Below are 25,956 nucleotides of genomic sequence, written 5' to 3'. Positions count from 1 at the left end.
AGTTCTGCATGATATGTAATACTGAGAATGAGACTTGACTTTTCTAGCATTGTTAATGGTGTTTGGGGGTTTGACTGAATCCGGTGAAAGAGCCAGTTGATATGGGACATATTCACTTACAGTTTGCAGGGTCTTGGTATTGGATACAAGTCTCCAAAACGTTGATGCCAATCTGAGTGTCACTTTTGGAAAGCACTTCCAATACTTGGTCCTTATTCTCTGCCTACTGCTCTAAGCAGCTCTTCTATATGATGACATGCAGATCCCCCATCGCTACGCTGCTCTCATCTTAGCTCACTGAGAAGCTGTTGCGTATACTAATCTACACGTGGTGTGTCCTATACGTTTGGGTATCTGGCTTAGTTTGGAAACCTTCTTAAAGTGCTTACTGGAGTCATTGATTGCACAGCTCAGAAGACGATATGGGATGGGATGGAATTGAGAGCTAAGAAGAACGAACTCCCACCCAGGCAAAGCTACTGCTTGGTCAGTTCAGGCTCAGAGAGATGTTACCAGTGCACATTTTACACATGCTATTATCTAGCTGCTTACAGTCTTTGCACATAGTTAATTATTTTACTTAATAGGTAAAATTAAGTAGGTACCGACGTGCAAGGGATTTAGGAGCGCAATTCCTGCTGACTTGCGATGAGATTACCTCTTAGCTGCTTTTGAAATCTGCTCCAGGTTCAGCTTTCTGTGTGGCCAAATAGCTGTTCAGAATCACCTACCACCTTTCTTTTTGCTGGTTGGTAACATTTTTGTAGTCCAGCCTGTTGTCCTTCAGGCGAGGTGCTAGTCACAGCTGCTTTCTCTTCCAGACTTGTGTTTCCCCTACATTTGAGCAAGAGACTTTCCCGGCGTCTCTTTCTTCCCCAGCCCTAACGAGCATGAAACTAATTGGGTCCCTCTATAACCACGCTTACGAACGTCCAAGGCGACCTAGTGCTCGAGTTGCCGCTTTTGCAGCATCATTTTCGTCAGCAGCTTTGTAACAGGGTGCTCCGCACTTTACGCAAAAAGTGTGGTCACTCTGGCTCTTTCGGTATTTTGGTCATTTTTTCTCATCTGTTTGGTGCCTCTGCCGATACCTCTCGGGGTTTTGTTTGCTTTCTCATTTTGCTGCCAGACGCTACACTCTCTATCTGAAGGTTAGATCTCCCATTTGTCTCAAATCATTTTCCTGTGACCCTACCAGAGGAAGCATTGAAAGAGTCATAAAATGAATGCGTGAAACAAGGCTGGGCGGAAGGGCGTAAAAACATTATTTCAGTGACTGCTGGTGTAAGTTAAAAGAAAGTTGAACTTAGAGAAATCATGCCACTGATTTCTCAAACGGAGCCCAGGAGGCAGAAAGATCTTGGAAGAGACGAAAAAAGATCAGTTGCATATCTGCACAGCACACGATTTCTTGCAGCCCTGATTTTTTGGCATAATCGCTATGGCTACGTTTTGACCCAATCTTATATGATTTATCATTTTTCTTGTTAAATTCTACGCACCAGCTATCTGCCCAAGACCTCATCTTATGCATGTTACACTGAACGCTTTAGGTTTCTCTTGTACTCGGTAAAAAACGGTCTACCTGGCTTTATTATTGGAAATCTTCAGAATTTTTCTTTGCTTTTCTTATTCCTGCTTTGTACTCTGTTCATTGCAAGAGCATGGATGTAAGCAGACTATTGCTTCGAAGAGCATTATCGGTTTCTTTCTTCGTGGAACCTGGTTTGGTTTTAACCATAGCGCTTAGTGCTCAAAACAACGAGGATCGCTTTGCCACTGCAGTATAACCTGCAGTGAGAAAGTTAATTTCCTATTCAGTTTAGAATTTCGCCATTAATACCTTGAACGCTGAATTCATATCATTGCGGTCAAAGTCCTCGGAGAGTGCCATTTATAATACCGACTTCTTAGACGTGATCATTTCCTACTTTTGTTTCATAAATGGCTTTGAATCCTCTCTTAGTGTCGGAGGAAGAGTAGCGTTTTCTTTTCTTTACTTCTCTCGATCCTATTTGCCAGGGGATAGGTGCGATAAGTGGTTGCAGATGATACCTGTATTACAGCAGCCACGGCTAAGACTACCGCAAAAGCAATGTGCCCAGCAGTCCCTGAAGGGCAATTCAGTATTTCTGCCGGTAGCTCACGTTTCACTCCAGGCCAGCAAGCAGTGTGAACTGGAACCTTATTCTTCCGGATGTCAGCATCATTCATCCTGCATACTAATACCGCGATGGATGCCAGGGATAGATTTCCTCCATCTCTTCATGGGGGATTTCGCTTACTCTTCGCACGTGGCGGCTCCGTGGTCTTGGCCGACGGAGTCATGTCAAGGTACAGCACACCGCGTCTAGTCCAACCCCCTCGCTCAAGCAAGGTGGCCTAGAGCAGGCCGTGTCCAGACGGCTTTTGAATATCTCCAGGGATGGAGACTCCACAGCCTCTCCGGGCAACCTGTTCACGTGCTCCTCGCCCAGAAATCCCTGCCAGTCTCTTTGGCCAGCCCTGTGGCCAAAGTCCCTCCGTCCCTTCTACTTCACAGCCCCAGCTACTTCTTTAACTCTTTATTGCATTTCTCTTGGTTTCTCTGGAGTTTTCTGCCTGATAAAACCATATAGCGGCACCTGCAGCTGTAACCAATCCCCCTCCCCCCCCGCCCCAACCTCCAAATTTGCTGCCAGTCCCAGGGAAACCTCTCTGGCTGCGTGGCTTATTTTTACTCTGCTATTTCTGCTTCCTGGTGTTTCAGCAATAACGACATGAAGGGGCATCTAATTGCTCTTTCCATTTAGCCCGCATGAAGTGTACTCAGCGCACCCATCTGCTTTAACTTGGTTTCTAGATCAAAGCCCCCCTTTTATGACAGCCGGTTACATCTTCCAGCTGAACTCAGGCACACACAAAGAGAGGCTTCAGCCTCACTGTTTTGTAAGAAAATATAACCTTCCTTTTCCAAAGAGCGTACAGCACTTCCAAAATACCGAGCTCTCTGAGAATTCACAAGCCCAACTGTTACTTTAGGAATTCAAAGTAATGAAAAAATCAAGTTCTCTAAGCTATCAGCTCCAATGGCAATTTTTATTTTCTCCCACGTTGTTTAAATACCGGAGCAACACAGTCAGGTCATGCTTTCCGAAGAGCTGAAATTGCTTAGAAATCTTACAGGAAGGCAGTATTGTTAGGTTTCAATTAGGCTAAATTATTAATGATTTTTGTGCCTAATTGCTTTGATTGCCTCGACTACAGACGGATTCGGGTCAGCAGCTCAGATAATCTTTCAGCGGGGCCACCTTGAGCTCAACGGCCAAGCCACCAGCCACCACCAGGCTTCCGCGCTGGGTGTGCGTGACGTTCCCAGGTGAAGTGTGGGCAGCCCTACCTGGAGCCCCTAGACGACGCTTGAGGTTTGCAGAAGTGCTCGCCCCCGGGGCGGGGGGGTGCGTGCCCCTCTCTGCTTGCTGTCCCTACGACCCTGCTGGCGGGCTAGACCTAGGCGAGGCTAGCTCTTCGGTTTTTAGACAGCCGAAAGTGAGGCTACGTGCGCCGAGGCGCCGATGCCCTTCCGTGAACCACCGCCGATTTTGTAAGCCCAGCGAAGGCAACCGCGTAGAGAGGGATCCCGGACCGCTCGGCTAAATCAGGACCCCAGATCAGGGCCAAGTCAGACGACAAGCAGGAAAAAGCGCGGGCGAGACCTGGAGCGTGCCGGGCTCTGATTCAGTAAGGCCGGTCGGCGCAGGAGTCGGTGGGGGCTCTGGTTTGTGGTGCTATTCGGAGGGGAACGGGGGTAGGAAGTGAGAGCCTTGCTCAAGGGGATGCACAGCGGACCGCGGGACCCGGTGGCGCGTCCGTGCCGCTTACTTGTGTCACTTTGTAGCGTTTGGTTTTTTTTACAGTTGTTGTGGTTTTGCCACAACGATATTCCTCATGGGAAGGGGGGGGAGGAAGTGAAAACCAAACAAGCCACCTCAGACTGGATCATGAAGTGAAGGGACCGCTGTGAAATGCATTTAGCACTAGAGAGCCGGTAAAAGCAATGCCTGAAAAGCCGAAATGTGCCCCAGTGAGCTGGGGCGAATGGGACACATCTTCAGGAAAAGGGAAGAATTTGAGGTATGCAAATTTGAGGGCAGCGTGCCATTCCCTGTTTTGTGAGACGAGACCTGGCTCTCGCAGTCAGTTCAGACGGTCTCGGCTTACGAGGACTGCCGCCGGGATCGGGGTGGTGCCGAAGGAACCGGTCGCTCTTTGCCCGTCAGCGGCGTTGCAGGAAGATTTGTCTCTGGCGAGGTGCCGCAGTGACAAATGCTCTAGTTTGTGTCTTTATTGATGATCTTTCACCGGGGACGGTGGGAGGAACATTAGGTACATTTGCTTGAGAATGCGACGTGAAATCCTTCTCCTGGAAGGACTTCTGTCCCGGAAGAAGGAAAAGATTCAGGAAACCCAAAAATTGGGCAAGCAAGTCCAAATAACACATCTGGAGAGCGTAACTTGAAGCAGTTCGTTGTGTTTTTTTTTTTTTTTTTCTCCCGTGGGAGAAAGAGTTCTGGAAACCTCTGAGGCTGCAATTTGGTGCTGTCGTAGGTTTTCGCCGTGTAAGACGTTGCACTGGATCTGAAAGCAAAGGGTCCGGCCATCTCCACAAGCAAAAATACCCGCGCGCGGGGGCTGACGGGTACGGAAAACAACACGAGTCGGTTACGGAGAGACGTACGTACCGAAGGCTAGAGCAGCAAAACAAGGCAAGGCAGTTCAGGGCTGCCCGTGCAGCTATGTCCTGTCCTTCAGCCGCGGAGGGTGACGCCTCTGCCTGGAGTCCCACCTGCAACACGGCATTCAGCCGTATTCACAGCCGGGTCCCCGCTCCTGGCCAAACGCGAACCGACCGGAGGGAGTTTGCACGCCGAGGAGGAAAATAATCAGACGCTCGGCAAGATGGATGGGCAAGGAGAGATTAAGCAGCTTAAACATCCAGCTTATCTAATCAATAATTAAGCAAGGGGAAGATAATGATTTGAAAATATGGAAGAAGAGGATAATTATTTAGGATGATGCATGGTCCCAATCCAGCACAGTGCTCGAACGCATGTATGTACCCATCAGTCCTGCAAAACCCCGATGTACACAGTCATGACGGAGCTTAAGCACACACCTGCGTTCAACCGTGCATCCGAGAACCTTGCTTAACAGGGGCCACAACTACCAGTAATGGGATGAAATTAAGGAACGGAAAATGCAGGCTGAGCAGGGGGGAAAAAAAAAAATCTTCCAAGTGGCAAGGCACACGAGAGCGTGGAGTAAGCACTCAAGGGAATCGGGGGCAAACTCATGCCTGGGCACGTCTCCAGCGTCACTGGACGAGGCACCAGGAAAACATGCTCCAGGGAATAACGCTGCAGGTGTCTCTGGAGACCACGACTGCATGGCCGGGGAGAACTTTTCTGTCTCCAACTTTTTACCCCTCTATAACCGCTCCGAGCCCGAGATACGATTTTAATGAGCAAAGGTAATGTGACAGGCTGGTGGCTTTTCCATGTTCTTCCTCGCTTCTCCCCACATTTCTTTTTTTTTTTTTTTTGGTCTTCATTATATGCAGCGCTATTAAAAAAAAAATAAAAAATCATACGTTAAGCCTGGCGATGCTTTGTCTTTTTCCACTCACTGACCAAACACGGGTTTTATTCTCACCCCTGCATTAAAACGGAGCTTCAAGAGACATAGCAAAGAGGACTTCAGCTTGTAGGGCTTTGTTTCGTCCCCAGCGCGTATGCGGGGAGCATCGCCAGGGAGGCAGTCGCATCTTTGGGAACCTCCTTTCTCTAAGAAGCCGAGCAGAGGAACATTTTGTTTATTTGCTTGTTTGTTTATTTATTTCAGAGGGCCCCCGGAAGAGCGGTCATGGCGGGAAGGACTTCCCTGGGGATGGCGAGGTGGGTTCTCTACAGCCGAACGGAGGGCTTTACCCCGGTCAGCGGAGAACAATTTTGGTGAGAGCTGAAACACTGCGGCTTCCTAATGGTTTTGGACCTTACTTTTTCACAAACGTTTGCGGAAGACCACGGAGCGTTCGTGCGGCCGTTTAGGGGTAAGTTGCAGCCCCGTAGGAAGGGCCAGGTGTTCTTTAGCGAGATTTAGCGGCGGTTTACTGGAAAGGGAAACGGTTGAGCCGCATCCGTCAGAGCTTCCAGAACACGTTTCTGGGTTTGTTTTTGTTTTTTTTTTTTCCTCCCCAAATTTCACCGTGTCCCCTGCTCGGCATCTGTTCTTTATTTTTGCGGTGTCAGTGAGATAGGCCCGGGTTTTATTACCGAGAAAACAGAGCGCTTATGTTTACAGGCCTTAATTCTCCACAGCACATTAATACCTCCAAGACAGTGGTTCTTAGCTTAAAACACGCACTTCGGCGCTTACACGGCAAGTGATGCGGGTCAAAGTATTTTCCGGACTCGTGGCGGGAGCTAGCAAACACGGTTAATTAATTCCTTTATCCCACTGAGCAGGGCTGTTCTTTGGGGGCTGCAGAGTCTCCACCACGGGAGGGCTTTAAGATTTGGTTAAAGACGCATCTGCCAGGAAGGGAAAAATAGAGGTGCTCTTCCCCTGGGGCGGGCATAGGGAGGCGGCGGCCCCTTTTCGGCCCTTCCCAGCTGTGCCGCCTCTCATTTTTACACGTCGCAGGCTGGGAGCGCAAGGTCTCGGCAAACAGGTCCGGTCCCCGGGATAAAATCCGGCCGGTGGCTCGTGCCAGCACCGGGGCGCGGGCTCCTGCCGACGCGAAGAGCTGGGGTTGCGTACGCAACGCACGCGCTTCGGGTCCTCGGCGCGGGCTCGGCTGGGTGCGACGCGGGGCTGCTGAGAACGAGGAACGGGCAGCGATGCAAAGATACGGCCCTGAACCCCGACCAAGGGTACCTCTCTTTCCCGTGGTGATCTGAAGACTGTCTTTGCGTATTTCTTCTTCTTCTTCTTCTTCTACTGCTTTCTCTTCTTCTTCTTCTACTGCTTCTTCTTCTTCTTCTTCTATTGCTTCTTCTTCTTCTTCTTCTTTTTCTTTTTCTTCTTCTTCTGCTTCTTCTTCTTCTTCTACTGCTTTCTCTTCCTCTTCTGCTGCTTCTTCTTTTTCTTCTTCTTCTACTGCTTCTTCTTCTTCTTCTTCTTCTTCTGCTTCTTCTTCTTCTTCTGCTTCTGCTTCTTCTTCTTCTTCTGCTTCTTCTTCTTCTTCTACTGCTTTCTCTTCCTCTTCTTCTACTGCTTCTTCTTTTTCTTCTTCTTCTACTGCTTCTTCTTCTTCTTCTACTGCTTCTTCTTCTTCTACTGCTTTTTCTTCTTCTTCTTCCTTTTTTGGTTTTCTGAAAGAGCGTGGTTCAGTTTGGATCCTTCGCTCTGAAAAAAACGAAAGCCGGCAGGCAACACAGTCTGGGAGACGAATATTCACCGTGCTTTAACCACGCACCTTTATTTCCGGCGGCCCCTTGGCTGAGATTTTGGAACAAGCGCTTACGCTGCAACGTAAAACAGAACCTGATGAGCTCATTGCAACTCGCACTGGACGCCCCGTTGGCCCCCCTGGGCCGGCGAAACGCGGGTTCCCCGTAGGTTTTTGGGTGCCGTCCCTCCTCCGCCCCCGTGGACGGGGAAGGGGGCTCGGCCCGGTAGGGCCGGCTGCTGGGAGGGGGGGCGACACAACGAGAACCCCAGGCTGGGGCAGTGGGTGGGGGGGGGGACTGCGCCCGGCGGGCGGGCTGCGATGGCCTGCTCCGCAGGGGACGCATGGCGGCAAGGCGGCCAATCAGGAGGTGGCAAAGCAGCGGGGACAGGTTCTACGCCGGGAGGGCGGGCTGCGGTTGGCTGCCGGGGCCGGCCAATGAGGAGGCGGGAAGCCGTGGAGGTGCGAGGCAACGTTCTACGCCGGGAGGGCGGGCTGCGGTTGGCTGCCGGGGCCGGCCAATGAGGAGGCGGCAACCCGTGGAGGTGCGAGGCAACGTTCTACGCCGGGAGGGCGGGCTGCGGTTGGCTGCCGGGGCCGGCCAATGAGGAGGCGGCAACCCGTGGAGGTGCGAGGCAACGTTCTACGCCGGGAGGGCGGGCTGCGGTTGGCTGCCGGGGCCGACCAATCAGGAGGCGGCAGCCCATTGAGGCGCGGGGCGGGTTGGGGCCGCGGGGGCCCGTACGGCGGCGGCGGCGGCGGCGGCGGCGGCGGCGGCGGCGGCGGCGGCGGCGGCGGCGGCGGCGGCGGCGGCGGCGGCGGCGGCGGCGGCCGGCTGCTAGGTGGAGCCCGCGTCCGCGCAACCCAGATCCGGGCCCTCTCTCGCCTCCTTCCCCCGCCCCTCGGCTCTCTCTCTGTCTCTCTCGCCGCCCGCCCGGCTCCGCGCGGCGGGCAGGGCAGCAGCAGCAGCGCCGCCTCCGCGGGCCTGCGTGTGCTGTGCGTGTGCGTGTGTGTGTGTGTGTGCGCGCGCGGCCGTGGGGGGGGGGTCCCCCGCTACCCCCCCTCCCCTCCACGCGGCCGCTATTAGGCACCGCGGGGCGGGAGGCATATATCCGTGGCGGCGGGGAGGGGGGGGGCGCTCGGCGCCTTTGTGTGTTCCCCCCCTACCCCGCGGATGTGCAGAGCGGGAGGAGAGAATCCAAAAAAAAAAAAAAAAAGGGGGGGGGGATGGTGGAAGATTTTTTTTTTTTTTTTTTGGTGGTCTCTCCGGCAGCGGCGTTTCTTCCCCAGCAGCAGCAGCAGCAGCAGCAAGCAGGCAGCGATGACTCTGCCGCATTTTAAGCGCGCCGGCGGTGCGGCGGCGCCGGCCGCGGAGCCGGAGCCGGAGCCGTAGCCGGAGCCGCGCTCCGAAGTTGCCCGCGCGGGGCGGAGGCAGAGCCGGAGCGCGGGGCCGCGGGCGCCTCCCCCCCCCCCGCCCGCCCCCCAACCCCGCGCACCCCCCTCCACCCCGGCAGGCAGCGCAGGACGGACCTCTGCTTCCTGAATTCGTATTTTTTTAAAATTTAAATTTTTTTTTTTATTTTTTATTTTTTTCCTTCCTCGGTTGGACGTCTCCCTCCCCCTTTCTCCCCCACCTCCCCGCCATCCCCCCTCCCCCCGCCCTTTATTTTATTTTATTATTTCCCCCCCCCCCTCCCTTTCCCCCTCCTCGGCTGCGGTCCTGTGGCCCCGCTGCTTCCCCAACCCCAACCCACCCCCTTTCCCCGCGCCTCTCTGGGTTTTTCCATGGCTGGATGGTGGCGGCCGCAGGTTGTTGAGGAGCCGATGGGGACCGGCCGCAGCTGACGCCGGCGGAGCCTGCACCGCGCCCGCATCGCCTCGCCTCCCGCACGGATATGCGCTCTCGCTCGCCCAGGTAACGCGGGGAGATGCCGCCAGGCTGTCTAGGGTGGGAGGCGGCCGAGACACCCCCCCCCCCCCCCAAAACCAACCAACCCCCCCGGCTGTGGGTCTTCTCCTTCTCGCCGCTGCTTTATTTTATTTATTTTATTTTATTCCGATGAGGCCGCCGGGGCGCGGTGCCCGAGCCGAGAGCCGCGGATGCTCCGCGGGCTCCTCCGTGCAGCGGCGGGGGAAGAGGCGTAGTTCAGGCTGTGCAGGCGTTGCGAGGGTTGTTGGTCTTTATTTTTTATTTAAAAAAAATAAATAAATAAATAGAGCGTCAGGGCTGCATTGCCCCCCCCCCTCCCCTTTTTCTTTTTTTTTATTATTTTGTTCAGTTGGAGCTCGGGGTTTATTTGCTTATTATTTTTTTGCCGCCCCTCCTGCGCCCGTTTTTTAACTTGGGGACGCGGCGGCAAAGGCTGCGCGATCGCCGCTCGGAGGGGGCCGCGGGCAGCAGCCCTTCCCCGCTGCCCCGACGGACGGACGGACAGACGGAGCCCGCTCCTCTGCCTGCTGAAGATGTAGTAGGTGCGGCGCCCCGGGAATGCGGCCTGGGTACCGCCGCGGTTACCTTCAAGGGCTGGCTCTGGGCAGCAGGCTTACGTCCCGAGTTGCCTCTAGGAACAGCGTAGCCCTCGGGATCCGTTTCACTGGGGGTTTTGTGGGTTTTTTGGGTTTTTTTTTTTTCCCACCCCCACCCTTTCCCCTATAGATACACCGATGTCTGTTTTTGCAGGCGGCATTGCAAGGTGGAAAAGGAGCTGCTCTGTCTGGCTGTGGCTTTCTTGAGAGGCGTGTGGTGCTTTCCTCGGTCCTTTTTTTGGAGGGGTTGGTGGTGGGGGGGGGGGGGTTGTATGCAAGTTGTCTTAACAAACAGCAACAAAAGAGGACTGTTGTGCGCCTGTAGCATTCGTAGCTTTTAGCCGAAAGGACCGATGCCGTTTGTATTTACTTTGCTGTTGAGGTTACTCGTTAGGAGGTATCAGCACATTTCCACTCTCCCAGCCTTGGTTGCAGCCAACAAGCCGCTTAGGAGGAGCGTGAGATTCAAAAAGGGGTGAAAATGCCATCCGTGTCTCGATACGCAGCGGGCAAGGGGGGGGTCCTGCTAGTTTCTTGCTGTGTTGTGGCAGTGATTATTCCAGAGCCTTATAGCGAGGTTTTCAAAAAAAAAAAAAAAGAAAGAAAAAAAAAAGAAAGAAAACACCCACAAAACCTCACTGAAGTTAAAAAGAAAGAAATTCCACTTCCATTTTGCAACGCTGTCCGTTAGAGTGCAGCCAACAACCCTGGTCGCTTGGCGTTGAGTAGCGGTGTGTGTTTTGTAGAGCTCGTTTGTCATAATTTCCCCGGGGTTCGCGATGTGAACAGGCTTCTACTGTGTATTCATTAGGGGAGGGGGGGGGAAACAATAATTAAAAGCCAAAAAAAAAAAAAAATCCTTCCACAGAGTTTTATGGGGTAAACCAGGTGTTACAGGTTAAAGAGGCTGCTGTCAAAAAATCTGCACTTGTCACTTAAGAATACCAGAACAGGAAAAGAGGAAAATCTATGTATCGGTCTGGATGTTGGGTGACAAAGTTCAGGCCTGGGGGCGGGGGGGGGGGTCTGTCGGAAAGCAGTGTTTTTCTTGAGGTGAAACAACCGGTCTCGAATTGCAGTAGCCGCAGCGTGAGCAGAAGTCACCTAATCCCCTTGTTGTGGGTGAAGCTGCTGCTGCGCTGGTGCCCCTCATGGGCACTTCGGCCTGATTTCGCTTGGTTTACCGGAAAGTAACCGTTGTGTTATAGCTGGGAGCAAAATAAGGAGTGGGGTGATGCGGATCCCGGCGGGGGGGGTGTACGTGTGTGCGTTTCGGGAGAACCAAAGTTGTTACAAAGCTGATATTGGCCCATGAGTTCCACATGGTTTTATTATTCTTTAAAATGTGATTTTTTTTTTTTTCTTTCTCTCCCCCCGTCGTCCTCTTTTTCTTCCGGGAGCTGTTAGGAGACGATCTGCTTAATTTTTACATTTAATCTCCGAGCAAGCAAGCTATGTATTGATCACCGTAAAAACGCCGCGAGGCTGTAGGACGCTCGGGCGTCCTGTCCGACGAAGCAGGAGTGGGGGGCTTCGGCGTTGGGCGGCGTGCCTGAGAGCCCCCGCGGGCCCCTTCTCGCCCCGAGGCCGGGTCCTTCGGCGGCCGGCGGCGGCGCGCGGGTTGGGATGGCCGCGGGAGCCGGGGTCACGTTGGCGATGACGCGCGCGGCGCGGGAGCCTACCTTGAGACGAAGGCCTGCCGTTTGGCTGTCGTCTGCCGCGTTCTCCTGACCCGGCCCTCTTCCTTCTTAATCCGTTAGCCGATGTGCCGTGTGAAGCTACCCAGCTGCCGGTGTTCGACTGGATGCATCCTTTGTTTCCATGACTCTTCAAGAGTCATGGAAGCAGGCGCTCTAGAAAACAAGGATCAAGATTTAAAGGCCGGTAGAGTGAATTATTGGCCGGCCCTTGAGATGAACACGCGTGGCCTTTAACGTTGGTCCTCGTGGCGGTATGCTGCTGCGATGGGGATTTTTCACTTTCAGAGCATGAGTGCGTGCCTCCTCGGTGCAAGTACGCGGGAGGCGCACAGGCGAATGCAGTCCTGGCAAGAGGGGTTTTTGATTTGTTGCTATAAACTTGGATAGTGGTGGGACTGCTGTATATCGACTAGAGAACTGTTCCACGCGTGGTGTACGCTGTGAAGGAAGGGCTGAAGAGAGACGAAGGAGATGCATTTCAGGGAGCGAGCGTGGATCACAGAAAAGCTAAAGCATCAAGGATGGGCACTTTGCTTTTTATCCCTTAAACTTTTTTTTTTTTTTTTATATTGTGTCACTTGGTGGTTGCAGGAAGAGCTCTCTGCTGGGATTGGAGGTGTGGTTATTTTTTGTTTTTTGTTTTTGTTTTTTTTTTTTTGACCAAAGATCATATGCTTTGAGCATCTTAACAAGACAGACTTGAAAAAAAAAAACAACTCAAGGATTTCATCTGGAGAGGTGATGAGGATACCGCTCAGAGATCTAGGCAGGATTAATATTATACGTTGCTTGGGAGGATGCTGCGAAACCTACACAGCCCGGCAAAGTAAAGAAGTTTTGCCCTGCCACTTGTGACGATGGGCAGTGTATCGTGGTGGGTTATTCCTGAGGAGCGCTGAAGCTCTCAAGAGACTTTACTGGAGGTCCCTTTCTCCTTCAGCAGGTGTCCAACAGCTAGAGCGTGAATACCAGAAACGCAGCATGGCCCCAAATGTTGCGCATATACTTGTCCTGCAGTCTGCGCTATACCTGTAGGAAGTGCTTTCAGACGTCGGCAGTATGGAGAGCTAGGAAACGCGCTGCTTCTAACAGTTCATTTTGCCCAGGGTGCTTAACAAACTGAAACTGTCCCAGGAAAAGCAATGTGGCATGCTGTCCTATGACCGTGTCACCTCCTGGAGTCGTGGCTACCTTCGTGGGGCTCTGCCAGCATCTGCACTCCGGCTCCTTAATCCCTGTTTGGCATGCGTGTACGTATTTTCTAGTTCTTGTAGTTGCTGAGAGCCTCCAGCACTCTCTGATAGCATCCTCGTTGTCCTAAGGCAGTAGGAGCGTCTCGACGCAAGGCTGCTGAAGTACAAGAGGAGGAGCTTGCTTCTTAAGCATCCGCTTCTAATTCTTGGCTACTTCAGTGACAGGGAAACCACCTCCTACTCATAATCGGTGATGCGAGCCTATCTAGGACGTTATCCCATCGCCTGCTTTTAGCCTCCCAGTCTGCGGTGCAATGCTTCCTTGTCACTACTGACTAGGAAATGCCTGCGCTGCAGGGTCTGAAACGCGTGCGTGGCCTGGGTCCGCGCGTGCATCCTTTTAAAGGTGGCTGGTCCGAAGACGCCTCGATTTCCGTTGTCGTCTTCCCTAACGAACACGTGCCCCTGGGATGCAGTTCCTGTAGAGGGCTGCGGAAATGGCAACTTCAGGCTACACGTAGTCCCCGTTCCTGGGGAAGCGCAGGGGCGCTCCTCTGCGGAGTAATGAAGTGGGGTAGAGACTGATTGCTGCAGAAGGTGCTTTGGGGATGGAAGTGGCTGAACTGAGATAGCCGGCGAATTTGGTGAAGGAATGGGCCCAGTGTGTATGCTATGGGTTTTTCTTCAGCGGTCTTTTCAAAGAGCCTTCTGATTTTTGGCTGCAAGTCAGAGGCGCTTATCAGTCGTTGCACCAAGCGTTTGTAGCTGCAGGAAGGAAAATTGCCTTTCAGGCAATAAAAACTTAATTTTGTTCTGGACCACTATTTCTTTTTTTTTTTTTTTAACTTATTAAGCAGTGCTTGACATGGGATTTTTTTTCCCTAGCCTATCTGAAACCTCTGTTTTCCCCCGCAGAAAAATGAGAGCGAAAACACTTTCCAATTTAAAATACTTTTTTAATCCCCAATTTATGCTGCTTCGGGCATGCTCTTGTGCCAGGGAGGGGTCGCTGTAGCTGTGATCAGGTTCCCACTGTGGTGGATGGAGCGCGTCCCTGGGCTGCGATGGGAGGTGCTTCACGTGCCGGGGAGGAGAGAGGAGGAATCTGCACTAAGCGGGGCGTTTCGAGGTACGTCATGGCAGAGCCTTGGGACGGAAAGGGCACCCTGTCCCAACCTGCGGTCGGCGGGGCGTATTGTTGTGCTGTTGAAACCCATCGCAATTTATCTCCTCTGCAGGTCTTGGTTGGTGAGCGAGTGGTTCCGTGCATGGTTTTTGTTTGTCCCTTTCCCTCCCCCCCCCCCCTCAAATGCAACTAATGACTTGTAAAGAGGGAGAAATGAGTCTTCCCCAATCCCGACTGACAGGGGCTGATGCTCGATAACCCTGGGTGCGGTATCTTTTTCGAAAACGTTCTCACGCATCGCATTCCTACTAATGGTGTTGTAAGATCTTTGCCAGAGGTGATATTTCAGACTGGACGAAGCTGCGTACGTCGGGGGGCGGGGAGGGGGGGAACCACAAACAAAACCTTGAAGTCCGTGCATGCTTCTAAAATCTCTTTGTGCACACAGACTCAACAGAACTGAGACATTTTCATCTCAGACTTGAGATCTTTCAGTTTCAAGAGCTGTGAAACGGGTATCGTTCCAAAGGAAGCAGAGAGGTGTTTGGAAGCTGTCAAAATTAGATGATATCAAATTATGCATTTCACTGAAATGCCTCATAGTGATAAACTTTTACCAAGCATCTTATCAACATATGGCCTCACGCTTCCCCCCCCCCCCCAAATAAGCACTGTAATCAGCATGTGAGTAAACAGGTAGGAAGTATTTTAATGGTTATAGATGCTAATGCTCCAACCTGCTGCTGCAGCGTAGCAGAGCTGTGATCCATTGCAGCAGATACCTGACAGGGAACCTCTGCGCGGTGGGTTTTTGGTTTTTTTTTTTTTAATTACATTTTGAATAGATGGGTTCATACCTTTGCTGCTATTAATTGGAATAGTTTTACAGATTTCCTGGCGGGTGCATTGAGTTATACGGGGTGAGGAGCCAAGTGGCTGGTTTTAAACTTTGCAGGGGAACTCTGCATTTCCAAAACTTGGGGTGAAACGTCATAAATGCAAAGTGGCAGTGTTTCCTTACCATCATGTCAAGTTAAAACGAGCTTTTGGCGTGAGCGGTGCTTAAAAACGTAATCGTGAATCGCTGCTCTGTAACGTCCTGCGTAAAGGTTTCGGTGTTGTTGGACAGCGAGGAGAGTTTGGGTCTAAACCCGACACCTTTGGAAAAGCTCTAAGTGGAATGAACCCGTGACAAGCAGCTCACTTGCAACAGTCGTCACGCGCAACGCGTACGAGTTTTTTGCAATAAGTCCCTTCTCTATTGGCACTTTTAGCCTTTCCCACTCTGCAAGGATCTAGTTACGGGCGTGAGGATACTGGGTGAAACTGGGGGGATAGCAACTTTCTGACTAATGCAACGTCTTAGGGCTTTCATATATTACAATAGCTTATGTATATAAATACTGGTTTATCGATATAAACTATTACAATAGTTATATAATATATGCATTAGTTTTATATATTAGTTTTTTTATATATATATACACACACATATATGTGTATATATACACATATATATATATATTATATATAACTTTTATATATGACTACCATATTGGGTACAGACGTGGAGCGTGCGTGTAGTTCTTGTTTTAAGTGCTGTTGATGAGAACGGATTTCTCTCCTCCTTGATGTCCTGCTGCTTTTTTTTTTTTTCAAGTCTTGGAGATGTAGATAACAGTGATGGACCAAAAAAAAAAAAAAAACCAACACCATGCCTTATGCACAGGCCTTATGCGGAGGTCATGTGCACGGCTTTCCCGATGATGGTAAAATCTCCCCTCGGGCGAGGGATCGCTGCGTGCCCCCGATAAATGCTCTGGCCAAGCTTTCAGCGGCGTCGCTGCCGCAGCAGAGAGTTGAGCCTAAGTGGCAAAGCCCGACCGAGAGGCTGAGCAACCTGTAAGCTGCGTTTCTCTTAGCTTAGAGTAGATACAGATAGATATATCTGGAAATAGCATGAATACGTAATTGCGTACTTTTACGTGCCCCTTTGCTTCGCGCAGAATGCAGCAACGTGAGCTTTACAGCTGGGTGTAAAGCGGGGAGGGCTGCACCACGGGGCCGTGCGTGGCGGGTGCACTTGGGGTGGGATTTTTTTTCTTTTTTTTTGGTGTGTTTGTTCGCTTCGGATGCCCCTGAAGCGGGAGGCCCCCCCCCTCAGCCCGTTGCGCCCGATGGGCTCGCACGGCTGTGTGCAAGCCCGGTGCGCGCCGCTCTTCGGGGCGGGCGTGCAAACCCGGCGTTTCAACCTCGGCCTGGGAGAGCAGGGGAGGGCCCAGAGCCCAGGTCTTGATGTTCTGCCTGGGTGGGTCACCCTGAACACCAAAACGCCTTCCCTGGACAGCTCACCCCTGCCAGGAGCTTTGCAATAGCTTTCTTGGGGTGGGATGGGGAAGATGTTGTGTCTTTCTCCAACCTTCCTCCTTCTTCCGTCTCTTAAAGCCTTTCCAAAGACTGCTTGGGGAGGGGGGGCCGAAAAAAGGGCCCATCTCAATGAATAGATGTCACCGTTGGGTAGAGTTGAGGAGGGTTGCGAAGGTCGCCTTCGCTCCTTCCTTTCCCTTCCTGCTGGTTTGGTGCTAGTGTGTGTGTGTTACTGACCGCCGCGTCGCCGTTGCAGCGTGGTGTGAATTCGTGTCGCTCGCTTCAGCGTGTGGGGTGGTTTTGGGGTTTGTTTTTTTTTTTTGGTTTTGTTTTTCTTCTCCTGCTAAAGGTTTTGTGTCCCGAAACATCATCCGCGTAATATAAATCCTTATTTGCCGCTTTAATCTGGATGTCCTTTTGCATCTGTTCCGCGTGTAGGTTTTCTTTTTTTTGGCATTTTTTTTCTTTTTCTTCTTCTCTCTTTTTAGTAACGAAAGTGTTGTTGGACGTTGCCCTGAATCGCTTTATACAGCAGGGCTACGTGGAGGCATGCACAAGTGGTCCGCAGTCATGCCCTGGGGCCGTCCGAAGAAGACCCGTCGCCGCTTCCCACGTGCCGCCGGTCGCTCAACGGGACGTTGTACCGCAGCTCGGCCTTGTTAGGGTGGTGCGTGTGAGCCAGACTGTTACTCCTTCAGGTTTCGGATGTTGCAATCAGGGCCCGTAATCAGCTGGAAGCGTGGCGTACCTGTGCCGCTTCCTTCCAAGGGAAATTATGATGCGACTACTGCGCTTTCAAATCCCATAGCACTGACTTCTTCAAGAAAATGTCAGTTTGGATTATCTGTAATAGATGCAGGTGTGTGGAGTCTTCCCCCCCCCCCCCCCTTGCTCACTCTCCTTTTTTTATTTTTTATTTATTTTTCGCAAGCGCCGCTTTAGTAGGCGTAACACCAATACGGTGCGAGTCTCTGCAAAATTCATTCTGATGGGTATTTGAAACACAGCGGCCGCAGTGCATGGAGCGATAGCTTGTGCCCTTTTGACGAGTGACTGCCAATTACAATTGTAAAGCACTATATGGATCTTGCTAAGTAGGTCGCCACCCGGAAGAAGTCTTTCAAAAAAGTCTTACGTCATGCGTTTCCACCGCAGGAGTGGGGGACCCTTCTCTGCATAGCGCTGATTTTGGAAAGGAAGTGCAACAGGAGAATTGTACCTGTGCAGGGAGAAATGTCGGGAGGGAATATATCTAGGCATGACCTTGCTGTCTCCCTCCAGCTTTGGGAAGAGCGGGTGGTGGGTTGTCTTCTCCAGCGTGCTAGCGCTCAATCACTCGCTCTTCCCGCGTAGCCCTGGGCCGGGCTGTAAGGGAAAGGAGAGTGAGGGACGTGGGGGAGGCGCGGGGGTTGGCTGGGCGCAAAACTCCCCTGGGTTTGAGGTCATCTGTGTTTGAGCTGTTGTTTAGTCCTCCCTGTCCATGGGAAGGAGAGCTGTGGGCCACCGAGGGCCCAAGCTTGCTTGGGCCAAAGCCTATCTCGGCACTAGTCTCTGCGATAGAGCCTGGCAACTTTAAAGCAAAAAATAATAATAAAAAAGTTAGACATTCAGTAGACAAAATAATCAAGAAATTACTGATGAATATAATGGAAATCTGGTCTGTTGTAATGTAGGCGGTACAGTGTCTTGAGCTGGTTCCTCCTCTTCCTACGGCAATAAAATAAGTGGCAAAGCTTATGCTGACCTAGGGGTGCCAGGTCCATGCCTAATCCTAACTCAAATAGCTCTCGGCTTTGCTTCAATAGGAGCTGTAGCCAAACAGCGAGTAGATAATCATGATCTTTCTTTCTGTAAATCACCTTTTTTTTTTTTTTTTTTTTTTAGTAGCATAGACATGTATGTGGGTGGTTCCTTGTTGACCACAAAAGACGTGGATTTTGTTGTCTTTCCTGTATGTTCTCTGTTGAATTAGCAGAGTTGCGTGGTTCTCTCTGCTCCACTTGGGTGGGATACTGCAGTGATTTAATTTAAAATGGAAGAGAGTTGTCTTTATTTTAGGCAAAACCGTGGCTAAGTGGTGAGAGTACGCAGGTCCAGCCTTTACCAGAAGCCCTAATTAGAAGAAATCCCATGTGCAGTTGACCTTGACTATTGAGACAACCCTCAAAGAAGAAAGAACACTAAAAATTAGTATGCTGCCAATGCTGCACTTTTATTATTTGACGTTATTAAGCAAACTCAGTGTGTATTTCTTTTTTGAAGCGTTTGATTAAATGTGCGATCTTATCTTGGTGAAATGGCCCGCCGGGCTGCAGACAGTGGTGTTCAGAAATGAAATTTGTTTAGAGCCTCTGAACAGACATTTATTCGATGAGACCTTTCTTGAATAATAGATGACGGTGCGATAGCTGTGCAACGTGTTTTTTGGGGTTGGGCTTTTTGTCGTGGGTAGGGAGCTGCAATGAGATAGGAGGGAGAAGATGGCACAAGTACCTAGGGATGAGAAGAGGATGTGTGTGTAGGAAGCTGTCCCGCCAATATGTCGCGGCAGATGTTTGTATTTGATGTTGGTTTGTGCAGAGTCGGGGTCCGGTTCTGCGCTGGAGTTGTGTTTGGGCCAAGCTTTGCACGCTGCGGGAGCAGGACCTCCGTGCTGGCGTGTTGTTGGGGCGTATCGAGCGCGTGCACGTCCAACCCTCTATCACGAGATTTCATCGACTGTGCAGCCCGCACCAGATTTTCAGCTATTGACACATGAACGTGCGCCTCTTTTCCCTCCCCCCCCCGAGAAGAAAGAGGGCCAATGCCTGAAAGTCTCTGTGTGTGCATTTTTTGTTTTTTCTTCGTTTGTTTGTTTTAAATATATAGAGAAAGTTTGCTTTTTGAATGCAAGGAGTCCCGGAGCGCCCCTGCTGCGTTTTGATCAGTCCCCGCCTGCCCCCGGTGCTCCCCTGCGTCGTGCAGCAGCCCGCTTTCCATCAGGTTAGATGGTGATGAAGTGATTTGGCCTTCCAGGGGTAAAAAGCAAAGCTGGTGCTTCCGTGGGTCAGGGTAAGACGCCAGCAAAGACAGGCAGCAAGGTTTCACTCAAATTCCAGCGTTAGAAGGGCTGCAGGAAAAAATTGCCAAAGCGGCCTTGGATTTGAGCTCTTCATCTCGTACCGACCAAAGGCAGTTGGCGTGCATGTAGTTCACAGGAGAAGGTCATTGCGCGCGTTTTAAGGGGCTCTTTCATAGCTCTACAGCTGGACGCCAGTCTCTTCCTCTGGGTAGGTACCGGCGTGGAAACTTGGTGACGATCCAGCCTTTTTTTTAAAAAAAAAAAAAAAAAGCGAAACAAAGCAAAAAAAAAAAAAAAAAGTGAGATCCTGCATAGGAGACATACTTGCACGCTAAAGCACAGCCCACCAGAAAAAGTAACGGTGTCGGTATGCTCCGTTTGAATTAGAAGTCAGTCGATGAGATGAGGAGGGAAAATGCAGCAGACTGAAGTCTACTTGCCGTCTGATTTTTCTGTAGAACCAAATTGGCCTAATTAACCTCGTAGGTTGTGGCCAGCGAGCTAAGTTGGTGGTGATGCGTTTCTGAACTCTGACCGAGAGTCCTCTTGAGGAAGAGGACGTCGGTCGCCAGCGTGGGCTGGACGACCACAGTGATAGCAGTCGGGAGCGCCGCTTTGTTTGCCTTAGATCAGTGGCTTTGCTACGGAGGTGTAAACAGCTGGCGCGGTGCTCCCACATCTGGGAGGATGTGCTGGGAGCCACAGCTTCAGCCCCTCGTGGCGCCTTGCGATACCTGCGTTGTGGCCAGAGTAGGCGGCGATATTGCATCATCGCAGCAAGTTCTCGGCAGGTGCTGATGGAGAAAGATGAAGGGAAGGGGCGTTTTCTGTCTTCCCTTTTGCCTTTTCTCTCCCTCTCCCCTCCTTGCATGTGGTTTCTTACCCTATTAGCGTTTTAGGGTATCGGGCCAATGAAATACAGTTTTCACAATTTTCCATGTTGCTTTTTAATTTTTTTTCTTTTTTTTTCCTGCTCTTTATCCTGCTCTTGTCAGGTAAGCATATAAAGAAGAGTCAGTTTCCTCTTTTGAACTGAGGAGAAGCTGCCTTTACCTTATAAACCGGACTTTGGCCATTTCTCTGAGACCTTCCAAGTGATATGGGAAGGTCCTTAGTTTGCCCGCTTAGACGGAGACCAGCAGAGGTTTGCTTGTGTGGGTTGTCCGTGTTTGTTTTCCTTAAAAAATGCTGTGTTGGTTCAGGCCGGTTGTTGCTGGTACAGTCTTTTGGGTATAGAGTTTGGGTATCTAATTGAAAATAGCCATTAATTGAGATCTGAACGAGAGTTTTCGCACTGTTTGTCTCGGAAGTGCTGGAGTAAATGTGCTTGAAGAGTCTTGCAGACCTCTGCTTCGTTCGGTGTAGAGCTGGACGAGGGTACGTACGAGAAGTAATTTAGTGGTGACTCGCGGCACTGCTAAACGATGTGGGGAAACTGAAGTTTCCTTTAGAAAGCCTAATGCCGGGTCGCTTTCCTGGCCTCCAAAAGTAAATCTGTGTTTGCTGTGAGAAGAAGCTAAAAGCGGAGAGGCCCAGGCTTTCACCAGCTGGGGCGGCTGCTTGAGAGGCACGGCGAGGTCGAATGCACCATCAGACGCTTTTCGAGAATGTAGGCTTTAGCTAAGGAGGTGAATTTGGTGCGGGGATTGCTGAGCAACAGGTTTTCGTCTACCTAATGCATGTAATAATACCGTAGTAACGCCAGGCAGCAAGGTTTCACTCAAATTCCAGCGTTAGAAGGGCTGCAGGAAAAAATGCCAAAGCGGCCTTGGATTTGAGCTCTTCATCTCGTACCGACTCTCTGCGGACGGGAGGTGAAGCTCATGAGTTATTACTTAAGATTAACAGGGCCTTCGCCTGCAGGTGCCAGCAGTATTGACACGTGAACAGCAGAAAGGCATGCGTGCACCATGACTTCAGCAAAATCATGATGCCCGTCAGCTGCTGAAACATCCTGGAAATTGTTGCCGATGCAGAAATAACGGCTGTTATCGGCTGGGTAGTCCAGGAACAAAGATGAGAAATTGGTATTGTTGTTAAGTTGATGATTATTATTATTTTTTTTTTACTTGGGGTGGATGATATTGGGTGCTGCTACTTTGTTGTTTGTGTTGGCGAGCGCTCGGGTTCCTTCTGCGTCTAACCTTGCCTCTGGCTTGCTGGAGCTTCTGCTGGTTGCTTTTGGATGAGTACAGCCTTCTCGCAAGTTTATCTTTTTTTTTTTTCCCCCCTTCTCCCTGAAATTACTGAACCAACTTGCCTGAATGTATTGAGGAGCTTCCTGGCGAGCTGTCTTGTCCGCTTTCCTGGCGTGCGGACAGTCCTTGAGTCGCTCCTCCCCACGCGGAGCGTGACCGTGCCGTGGTGGCGGGGCCGCGTTGGGTGCTTGGCCGGTCACTGCTGGAGGCTGCTGGCTACTAAACCTGAAACAGTTAATGTACTCATTAAAAAGCTTTTATTGCCAGGCTGAAATCTGACATGCAGGAAGCAGGCGTTGCTCTGGCTCGTTCGTTTAGCTAATTGGCATTTTTATAATTTTATTCTGCACCTCATTTCTGCTGTGGGGTTAGTGGTTTGGTTTGGTGGTGTGTTTTTTTTTTTTTTTTGGTTTGTTTTTTTCAGAGCAGAGGGATGAGGTCGGCTTGGTTCGTCTGGCCAGAGACGTCTGTCTGAGAGCTGTCATCTAACTTGGCCCCCCAGTTCATGGGAAGAGGCAGGCGCTTCTGAGGCACTTCTCATGCGGGCGGTTAAAATGAGTTGCACCCTGAAACGCTTTTTTCTCTCCACTGACTGTAAAGGGAGCCTGAGGTGGCAAATGCAGATAGACATTTGCATTGCAGATAACCTTAATTTAGTGGAAGTGAATCCCCCCCCAGGAAATGACTCCCTTTGGCTCGCAGAGCGTTTCCAATTTAAATTTGCATCTGCGTGATAAGCTGCTACCTAACGCAGCAAAGCTGATCCCGGCAAATAGCTGCAAAATGTCAAAGCGTATCGGGACAAACTGACACGGCCTGTGGTCTTTGCGTACCCAGAAGCAGCTCTTGCTTGCTAAAAGACTGAGGGGCAGGAGTCGAATGGGTGTAAGGCACGCACCTCAAAATATTGCAAAGCTGTATACGAGTGTGGTGCAACTTGGACGGCTGACAACGGCTCGCTTGCTTTTTCGTGAGCCGTGAAGCCCCTGTGCAGCTCTGCGCGTTGAGGGTGGGACTCCCATCCCGTGCTTTGGTACCCCGTGGTTGTTTCCCGAAGGCTACGTCCGCCCCTGATGCCGGGCGATGTGTGGGCATCTGCCAGCCTGAGGAATACTATCTTTGCCCTCCTTTTTTTTTTTTTCCCCTCTTTCAAAGTCTGAAACTTTAAATCTGCGTGCCTTATGGTGCCTACAAATCCTACTGGACTTTTTCTTCATAAAACTCCAAAATATTCCCCCCCCCCCCCCCGCTCTGCTTTCTTGGATGGTCACTTGAGCGAGAGCTGCAGCTCGGCGGACGTCTCGGTGGCGTGCAGGTTCACGGCCGCTCTCCCCGTTCTCCCCCCTTACCGGCCCAGACCTTTAGTTTTGCCATCTGTTTCTGTGGCTGCAGCAGACCTCTGGTCCCAAGGTCTGCGTTTGGTTTGTCGCTGGGCTGTGTCTTGGACTCGCGGCTGGTTTGCAGCCGGTTCTTGTACAGCCGGATGGCGCAAGCCGGGGAGAACTGGTTAAAACGGCACGGCTTACTCCCTGGACCACAGCGCAGACCTCGCAGCTCCCGCCTCGTCTCTCTTCTGTTTCTTCCTCTTCTCCGCGCTAGCACAAGACGGGCGGCGGAGCCGCGGCCGCGGGCGAGGCAGAGGCGAAGGGACGGGATGTGGGAGCAAAGAGCAGCGGGGGCCCCCGCGTCTTCTGGTCTCTTCAGGGCTGTTTCCCGAATGAGCTGTGTCCTCTTGGTGCATGCGAGGAGATATATATACATACATATATATATATATATATGAATTGTGGATATGTAGTGCTAAACTCACTCACCCGCTTCCTAATCATTTGGTACCAGGTTCTTCTCCGCGCTGTTGGGTTTAATTTTTTTTTTTTTTTTTTTTTTTTTGACTGAATCCTTGGACAGCCCTTGGTTTGGGGATCGGCTGGAGACCTGTGGTTTGTAGGAGCGCGCATGCGGTGCCTGCGGCAGACCGCGGGCAAAGCGAGCGCAGGGGCCTCCTTGTGCTTGGCGCGTGCAGACCTGCGCGGTGCAAGCCGTGCTTGGTGGGGCGCCGTGGTTTGCGTCCGCGTTGGAGGACTTACGCCGTTTTTACATTAGGAGTAACGCGGAGGTGGGGGGGGGGAGAAAAAGCTTGCCTATTTTAGCTTTTTTCCTGAATAAAAGGAGAGCAGATAGAAGGATTTGAATGCAGAATCTCGGCTGATGGTGCGGGGGGGGGGGGGGATGTTCACAACTGCTCTTGCTCTGAGTAAGTTTTAAACGCGCAATGAAAACAAAGCAGATGTTGCTGAGTATTTACTTCGGGGGGTGGTTTAAAAATTCAATTTGTGCTTTACGGTCATAATTGTCAGATCAAATTAAAAAATCGAAGGCAAGCTACGCGGGGTTAGAGCCGATAAAGGACGTGGTATGACTCATTGCCTCAAACAGCCCCCCCCCCCCCCCCAAAAAAAAAATAATGTTCCCAAAAAAAAAAAAAAAAGCAGCTACCTTTGCTGAAAATGAGCAGTTCCGGTTCAGGTGTTTTAAAATATTCTCCTTGGGGTTTCTGGTGAAGGAAGTGCCTTCTCCGGTCGGAGCCGGTTGCGCGTGGAGGGTCCCAGCCCGTCCAGCCTCAGCGCCTGCCTCTGTAGGAAGGAGCAGACCGAGGCCGAGCAGGGCGCGAGCGGCCCGCGCAGAGCAGCGTTTCCTGCTGAAGGACACGGGTGAACGGTTCGGTCCGAGCGCCGACGTCCCTCTCCGAATGTGGCTTCGCGAGCCTGTTACTCATTGCCCGGATCTGAGATGCTATTTTCGTGTGGGCTTGTGTTCCCTCTAGTTTTGCAGCAGCTGTTAGCGCCGACTGTTCCTAGAGCTGTGCTGACTTCTGTAGTGTTAATCTTTTTAAGGTTTATTTTTTGCCTTTTTTTTTTTTTTGGAGAGCGTGTTAATTTGCAGTTCCATTAGAAAAATTGGGGCGTGGGGACCGCTAGGCATACATAGGCGAGCGGGGAGCAATAGCAGGATGGTCTATAGGCAGCACTAATTCTAAGCCGGGCGTGGAAAAGATCTGGAGGAAGTTCCTGAGATTGCAGTTAAGTTACTCTACGTTACCCCGAAACCGTAGCCCTTGACTTAGGCGGCTGAGGAGTTTTACCTGCGCGTGAACGATGCTTGCTTGGATGAACGGTGGTCAAAGAGGTGTCTCGCGCGTTAGATGGGGTGGCGTTTGCCACATCCGTCTTCCGTAAGGTTGATCGGCGCCGGAAATGTTCCTTGGCTGTTGGTGCGAAAAAAAAAAAAAACCCAAAACAGACAAACAAACAAAAAAACCACAGAAAGGTGTCAGGCTTCAGCAGGAACGCGAAACATGTTTGCTGGCTGTCCTTGTTCCTTCACAAGAATTGGCCGGGCTCTGCGGTCCCGGGACGTAAGGGGATGGTTTCGCGCTACCCAATGGTCTCTTCAAAAGGTAATGCTCTGCTAGCTTTTTCTACAGGTATCTTTTTATTTATTTATTTATTTATTAAGCTGAAATGCTGGCTGTGTGCCGTCTCCAAGGTTCCTACTATCAGAACACCTTGAATTTTTTTAAATCTGGTCTCTCTAGCTTCCGTAGCGTTGAGAACGGTGTTAGTGGTGTGCTCAGCGCTGTTCAGGAGTAGCAGCTGTTTATTCTTTCCTTGCAGCAGTTTATTTTCCATTTTTTCCACTCCCTTTTTTAAAAAAAAAAAAAAAAAAAGATATTAAAAGGAGGATGATAATTACTAGTTGTTAACCTTCATTCGCCATTAGTTGGGTTGAAAGCCGGCGTTGTAAATGCCGTCAGCATTCGGAAACGTTTTAATTGGGTCATTAGATCCTGTGTGGTTTGGTGATTGCCTGGAGAGAAACGATAAAGGGAAGAGGTGCCAACGGGCAAGGTTTTAATTCGACAAAAGCGCTTGGGCGGACGCACTGAGCAGATGCTTTGCACGTGGCAACGGAAGCGTGGTCTGTATCGGTTTAACAGCGCGAGACCCTCCCGGCGAAGGGCTTAACGGGAGGAAGCGTCGGGGTGGTATATCAGGACGCGACACAGTTTTGGCACTTATTTTGGGGGAGATGTTTGTGCTGGGCCTGCTTTACGCCGGGACTGGGGAAACCTTCCCCGTGGTTGAAGGCTGGTGAGACCTGCTCCTCGGATGATGCTCTTCGGCAGCGCTTCCCGCACCTTCAACAGGGCTGCAGGCTATTTATACCTTCCGAAGCCTGGCTTTAATCGATGGATTTTTGTACCTTTTTAAGCGAACATAAATTATATGAGGGCTTTACAGTCCAAAGTAATAAAAAATCTAAATTGTCGCCGCTTCTTTCTAATCGTATCACAAG

At 51.1% G+C, this 25,956-nt stretch overlaps 1 protein-coding gene across 22 annotated transcripts in view; it reads left to right on the top strand.

Annotated features, from left to right (window-relative positions):
- Positions 1-8,380: 8,380 nt before the first annotated feature.
- The window catches only part of ADGRL3 (adhesion G protein-coupled receptor L3), a 439,175-nt gene continuing 421,599 nt past the window's right edge, over positions 8,381-25,956 (top strand). For 12 of the 22 annotated variants that reach the window (XM_068941083.1, XM_068941072.1, XM_068941071.1 and 9 more), the window contains exon 1: positions 9,150-9,344. The gene's annotated coding sequence lies outside the window, so the exon portion shown is untranslated. Of the gene's footprint in view, positions 8,426-9,148; positions 9,345-25,956 lie in introns of those variants that run through there. The other 10 variants (XM_068941074.1, XM_068941060.1, XM_068941070.1 and 7 more) reach the window with 4 other exon arrangements.

Source organism: Struthio camelus, chromosome 4 (assembly GCF_040807025.1).
Source record: "Struthio camelus isolate bStrCam1 chromosome 4, bStrCam1.hap1, whole genome shotgun sequence".
Taxonomy (NCBI): Eukaryota; Metazoa; Chordata; class Aves; order Struthioniformes; family Struthionidae; genus Struthio; species Struthio camelus.
The sequence above is the reverse complement of the archived record's forward strand: the minus strand, read 5'-3'. Positions and strand labels throughout refer to the sequence as shown.